This window comes from Gymnogyps californianus, chromosome 1 (assembly GCF_018139145.2).
Source record: "Gymnogyps californianus isolate 813 chromosome 1, ASM1813914v2, whole genome shotgun sequence".
NCBI classification, from domain to species: domain Eukaryota; kingdom Metazoa; phylum Chordata; class Aves; order Accipitriformes; family Cathartidae; genus Gymnogyps; species Gymnogyps californianus.
Window position 1 is genome coordinate 96599301 of NC_059471.1, and position 6524 is coordinate 96605824.

A 6524-nucleotide genomic window follows, 5' to 3' on the forward strand; every position below is an offset into this window, starting at 1 on the left:
TGCATTTCCAGTGGCTTTGCATGGTGGGTCTGTCTGAGCTTTGATACTTTATCACTTTGCAAATATTTCATCGGCATTGCACTGCTCCAACATGTTCAAAGCTAGTGAGGTTTGCCTCCCTTTAAGCAGAATGATCGCCCTCTCAGAGGAAGAAGTGTCTTCTCGTGACCACTCTCTGCCAGAAAACTTGTCTGGCATATAGCAAAACAAGTGGGCAGGATCTTGGGATCCACAGGTCCTGAAGAAGCCAGTGAGATTGAATGGAGCAGCCTGGCTTGGTGCATAGCTGAGGATCTTGTTTGTGGTCTCCGTCGTGCCCAGTGGTCATGTCCTGAACAGCTGTGTGCCCAGGCCTGTGGAATAGGCACCAGCTGTGCCACTGAACCGCAGCACAAGAGATGCCCTTACTGTAAGGTATCACCAAACCAAGAAGCTTAGCAACTGGGGAGTTGTGAAAAGACAAACTAACAAACAACCTCTTTTGAAAAGTGAACCTGGCCCAAGTCACTCCACACTATGGATGGCCAGGCTCAAGGACCTTCTATTTATTTATTGCAGTTAATTCTCTTCAGTACACCATAGACTAAAGTGTGCAGCAGCAGCAGCAGATGCTTAGATACCGTGGTGATGGGTGCTATAGAAAACCTGGCATAGCTATGGAAACCACAGTTGCATTTATCCATCAGAACTGAGTATCTGGCAGCCCATGTCTATCCTTCATGTTCTGGAAGATCATGAAAAAAATACTTGTACACGGCATTATATTTCACAGCTTTCTTTTTACTTGGCAACGCACACTTATCTCTATTTGATAATAATAATGGTACATGTATTTTTAGACTAACATTATGTGATGGTAATTCTACTGTTATCCAGTGTAATACAAGCTGAGAAAAAAAGCCTATACAGAGAAGAATTGAGGAAATCAAATCGGATTTAACCTAGTGGCAGATAGACAGGATTTATCTCAGAGTTTAAATAAACACTTTTTTCATTAAAAAATAAAGAAAACAGCAGAAAGTACATGTCTGGATTATTCAGTCTTCAGTTTTCATGTTCAAAGAGTCTTCCTATTTGTCTGATTTTGCTATGCAGAGTGTAAGAACAGAACATGTACTGTATCTGTCACGTCTTTGTAACCCAGAGGAATGAGAACAAGACTAAGAGCAAGGCATTTCAGAGCCCCCCTCATGGGTCTGACAATGGCTGTATCATCAGGGACAAGTGACATTCCTTCTCTGTTCTCCTTTCTCATCTCCAAAATTAAGGCAATAACACAAAGCTGTGGATATCTGCATTAGAAGAAAAAAAAGTTGAATGGAGGTGATAAAGTTGCTTTTCACTAGCAGTAATTGGCTGCATTCAAAGCTATGGGTAAAAGTGAAATAAGCTGCATTAACATCATAGTACCTTTTGCTTTTACCTGTCCTATTTTTACACGGGCAAGCAGCTCAGCCTGCATTCCCAGGCAGCTGCCATGGCTGAGCTGGCAGCAGCATATTGCTGACTTGGTCATTCATGTTGGGCAAACGTGCTCCAAAAGCACTCAGTCCACAAGCCAGACAAGAGCTTGACAGACCATGGGTAAAATCCTGGCTCCAAGTGAAATCTGTGGCAAACTTTCTGTAGATACAGGCATATTCCTTACTGCCCTGTAGTCTTTCTGGGTTAGCATGGTGTCACCAGGAAATACTTCTTCCCTTCTTGTTCCTGCACTATCAGCTCTCAAGCTCGCCTGGGAAGCAGAGGCGTACAAAGTGAAGACCTTGGATACTGCAGAGAAACTCACAGCGGTGTTGGCTCTTTGTATGGGTGCTCCAGACACACAGTGAGAAGGATTTCTACGTGAAATGCCTTTGTTAGCTAATTATCTGGAAATTATCTGGAAATTAACTCTGATCTTAAGTTCAGTAAAGATACTTATTTGAAAAAAAATCTGGAATAAATAACAAGAATTGCAAAGGTTTATAAAGCCATGAGTGACAGACAAATGAAAGCAAATTACACTTAGTTTTCTTTCAAGGAGACCAAAGTCATAGGGCTTTCTTGGTAAAATATGCTAACCTTTATTTACACAGTGTTCCTTTGGTGCCTCCTACAGTTTTTTTTCAAATTCAAATCTTCTTACTCCCTCCCCAAAGGCTGTTGATCTCTAACTTTATTTAAGAGGCAGTTTCAACACCCCTCTCCAGAGATTATTGACAGCCCTCTTCTCTCCCAGAATGGCAATGACTCTTGGACAATTAGCAAATCACTGACGTAGCAAGGAGTAAAGCTTCTTTCCCCATCTCATCTACTTCTGATGAATCAGCAAATCTCAGCATGAAGCTCTTCAGTACTTAAACTTCATTACCTATCAACAAGAAAATGGACAGCAGCTCCTGCTACAGACATACAAGAGAGTTTTATAGATACAGCTTGTTACTGGCCCCTGGCTGAGACCAAATACATCAAGAAGGGGTTTGAGGCCACTGGACCTCAACCCCTAGTTTCAAGGGGTGCTGTGACAGTGTGAATGGCAGAAAAGGAGCCAGAATTTGAATTAATAGTATTTTTCTCTAAAAGTGATTGTAGGCCAGATCAGTTCCGGAGGGTAAGGAGTAATATATTCCTTTTGATAAACCCCATCTGAGGTTACTGCTTCCAAATGCAGGCCCTAATAATGATTTAACTCAGAATCTAGTATGGCTTTTGGCAGATGTAGAAAAAAAATTAAAATAAAATTGTACAGCTACCTATTCGTCTTTGTTGAGGAAAATCCTCAGTTATAGGCTCGAGCAGTGGAGATCATGTGTCTTTCACAGCTTGAAATCCTGGCAAAAAGGAACTTGAGGAATTTCAGCTATTCCACATGACACTGGGCTTGCCTTGCTACTTCCTTCTGAGTAATCTGCCCCCCAAAAGGAAAATCTGAAGCAGTGTGGCATTTATACAGAGGTGATTTTTATACCTGAGAGCTGCTCCCTATTTACTGGATAATGCCAGCTGTCCCATCCATTGCTCCAGTCAAGCAGGACAGTGCACAGCCTGCAGCAGAAAGAGCATTACCTTGCATTATTGTTTTCCCTGGGAAAACAGCGTGACCAGGATACGCGCTACTTTCCTTCTCTCCACAGATATATCTGCCTCCACAAAAGTGGCCATTCTGGTCCAAATCCAAAAGGTTTGGCCTGCAACATAAACAAAAAATGTCTCACAGCTTGAAGCATTTCACTTGGCTGCTCCCCCCCACACCACCACCAGAGACTTGACAGGGACTGAGTGCAGCCAGAGGTGAGGGAGGTCCCTGGCATGGTGCCAGTGGCCATTTTCTCCCAAAAAGTTCAGAAATTCACCTGCCTTGATTTGCTGGTACAAAGTAGCAGAAGAGGAAGGAATCGGCAGGGAGAGGCGGGGAAAAGCAAGCCAGACACGGGACCGATGACCGGGGGACAGGGAAGAGTCGGGGCAAAGAGGTGGGGAAGAAATCTGTCAGAAACCAGGGAGGAACGACGCACAGCGTCACCCTCTGCCTCCGTGACAGGCCTCCCCCCACAAAGGGGCTGGAGACAACCCTCTCTGGAATTATTTCTTCCAGCAAATATATCTTCAAGCGATTTAAAACAGAACTGTTTTCAGCCAGGTTCCCCTTCCACCAGAAACGTTCGTTAAGGAAACTACCCACCGCTTGGACCCTCTGCCCGGCAGGGCTCGGCGCTCGCTGTGGGCCAGAGCCAACTTTTTTTGAAGGCTCGTGTCTGTCTCCGTGCTACATTGCCAGGTGCTGTCTCAAAGCCACTGAACCAGACAAATCCGCACTTGTTCCTCGCTCCTCGACATTTCCTCCACGGGGCCGGCGGAGGCGGAGGCGAAAGGGATCGGCTGCGGCAGCGGCAGCTCCCGGTGGACACACCGTGGAGCCCCTGTTTCGGAGCGGGGGCGCGTGAACGCTCCTGCTCCTCTTGATCCTGTCACCGGCAAACCGGTCCCGGAGACAAAGAAGTATCTCAAGTATTTGGCAAACTTGAGCTGAATCTGCAAAAGATGTTATTTCTAGCCCTCCGAGAACAATGCGCGGACCTCGGGTGTAACTAACCCCTCCCCACTGCCCCGGGGCTGCGCTCAGGCGATGGCGCCGTGGACAGTCTGGGGCAGGCCGGCCTTGCCAGGGCGACCGCACGCTTGCGCTTCTTCACTTCACCTCAGCCGCTCTGGCCTGTCCTCCTCTTTGGGGATTTTGGCAGCCCGCTGAGGGGGGACGCCTCGGGATGGCCTGCACCTGCCAGCTGACGCCTGGCAAGCAGGGGCATTTCTGCTGCCATAGGATGACCTGACCTCCGAAGCGCCTCACCTTTCCCATCAGTCGCTGAGTGCTCGTGCTGTCCTCCCTCTTTTCAAAATAGAGAAGTGGAATACTTTGGCTGAAAAACAGCCTTTCCCCTTTTTCCTGAAGGTTTTCTTCACCTTTATGGAAAGATTTTCTATTGCCGGTCCCACCTCTGGGGTGAATGGATACACTTATTTTGCCAAGGTGCAAACTAGAGTACCAAAAGCTGTTAGGATTTTATTGTGCTCTTTAGCCGGCACCAAACAATCTGTCTTGGATGCGGCTGCTGCCAGGCCTGAGCTGCTCCCTGTGTGTAGGAAGGTGCCTGGGCAAATATAATGTAGCATAAAAATGAGCTCTTGAGAAAGAAAGAGATACTTGACCCCGCTGCAGGACTGGTTCAAGGATCCTGATGCTGGAAAAGCTGCGTCCTCCGTCCCTTCCCTCCCCTTCCCCCTTCCAAAGACCCAGAAGCATTTTTCAGCCTTCTGGTTTTCAAATGGAACACACGTGTCCAAAAACATGTGTCCAGGTGTAACGTGAGTGAAGCTTCGTATGGAGATGCTTTCAGTGGACACTTAAGGCAGATGAGCATCCTAACTTTTGGTGTCTAGGCTCCCTCCGTAGCCAGAGGAGGCTCCTCTGGAGGGTGAAGGGAAACACGACCCAGCCTGGGTGCTCTGGGGCTCAGAGACGCTTTCCCCAGATCACTGAGGACATGCAGGACTGGACGTGGAGTTATTCTGTGATTCTCATCGGCACAGGGCAGAAAGCCTTTTATCTTCTTTCTTCCCACCAGTTCCTCTGCTATATATAAGCCAAATGAATTCCTGTATGACCCAATAGTTTGAACTAATTTTGAAAACACCATTCTTACTACTTTTAATGATGCTCCTTCAGTCACAGGAGGTTCTTTGTGTTTCCAGAAATGTCACCTGCCTTAGTCCTGCCACACTCACCTGTTGTAACCTAGAATACTGAATTAAGGGATTTTGTTCCTTTTATTTGGTAATAGGAACAAAAAGCTCTATCCCGTCAATGTTTTGTGAAAGCAGGGTCCATAATTAGGACTAGGTTTTAGCAGTAACTAGGCCCCACTTTGTTCTGTTTCAGAGCCTCTGTGATCTAGTTGCCTAAGCCCTCTTTCCAACCTGTAGGAGCAATCTCAAGGAAAATTGCTTAATTCATCAAGACATGCAGTTACATACTTATCTCCAAAGAAGTATGCAGTCCTGCCAAGGTCAGCGGCGTTCCTCATGCGCATGAAATGAAGACCCTGCTTCAGTCCTTCACCGAACCAATGTCAGGGCAGAACTGCCACTCTTGTGCCATCAGTCAGAGTGAACATTGCCTGATCATCTCAAGTAATGATCATCTGAACCAGCCTTTCAGTCTGCTGAAAGAAAGACCAAAATTTAGCAGTAAAAATATTCCCTCTTTTAAAAGGTCAAATGCACAAAAAAGACATTTTGGAAGGAATGCCGGATGACCCCCAGAGCCTCTCACAGGCAATTTTCCTGCCCCTGCACTGTTTGGAGTTCTAATTGCCTCTTTGGGGAGGTGCTAGTAGCTGCCTGAAAGTGCAGTCACAATTCAGCAATTTGGCACACGTGACTCCCCCGAATATGGGAGCAATTAGCAAAAAGCAATATGGTGAATGGTAGCGTAAGCACTGGATTCTGGACAGCATTCAGACGAGAAATCTAAACCAGAAGAGAGTGGAGCAGACGGAAATCCAAACAAGCTTTCACAGAAATAAAACGTATCGGCTATACTTAGATAATGAGAGTCTAACATTAGAAGATTGACTTCAGAGTCACCATTGCACTCCTAAACCTCGCTGACTGAACGGGTTGCAGCAGACAGCACAAGTTCACAAAAGCAGTTTGTAAGAAAAAAATACCCACAATGCTTAGTGGAAGTAGCTTTAAAGACTTCTGGGAGAATTAAGTGAGCTCAGACTGGACAAGGAGCACATCGGTTCTTAGTGGAGAGGAAAAAATCTGTATTCTAGGCATTAGTTATTTATTTAATACTGTAAAGATTTGGGTGTGCCCATAGGCTCTAATTTCCTAGATAATTTTTGGTTATATTGTGCGTGTATCATTGTTTTCAGCAACGTGCAGGATGCCATGAAATGTTAACAGTAGGTTTAAGACATCAGCCAGCGAGGAGTTTCTGTCTTAGGGACAGCAAGTCCCTAAGTCATTAAATCCTT

General features: G+C 45.9%; 1 long non-coding RNA gene across 1 annotated transcript; it reads right to left on the bottom strand.

The window, feature by feature from the left end:
- Nucleotides 1-778: 778 nt before the first annotated feature.
- LOC127029435 (uncharacterized) lies at nt 779-5561 on the bottom strand. The gene is made up of 3 exons (XR_007768195.1): nt 5515-5561; nt 3049-3170; nt 779-1292 (listed from the first exon to the last, which is right to left on the bottom strand). It is a non-coding gene; the product is annotated as an uncharacterized LOC127029435 (long non-coding RNA).
- Nucleotides 5562-6524: the final 963 nt, after the last annotated feature.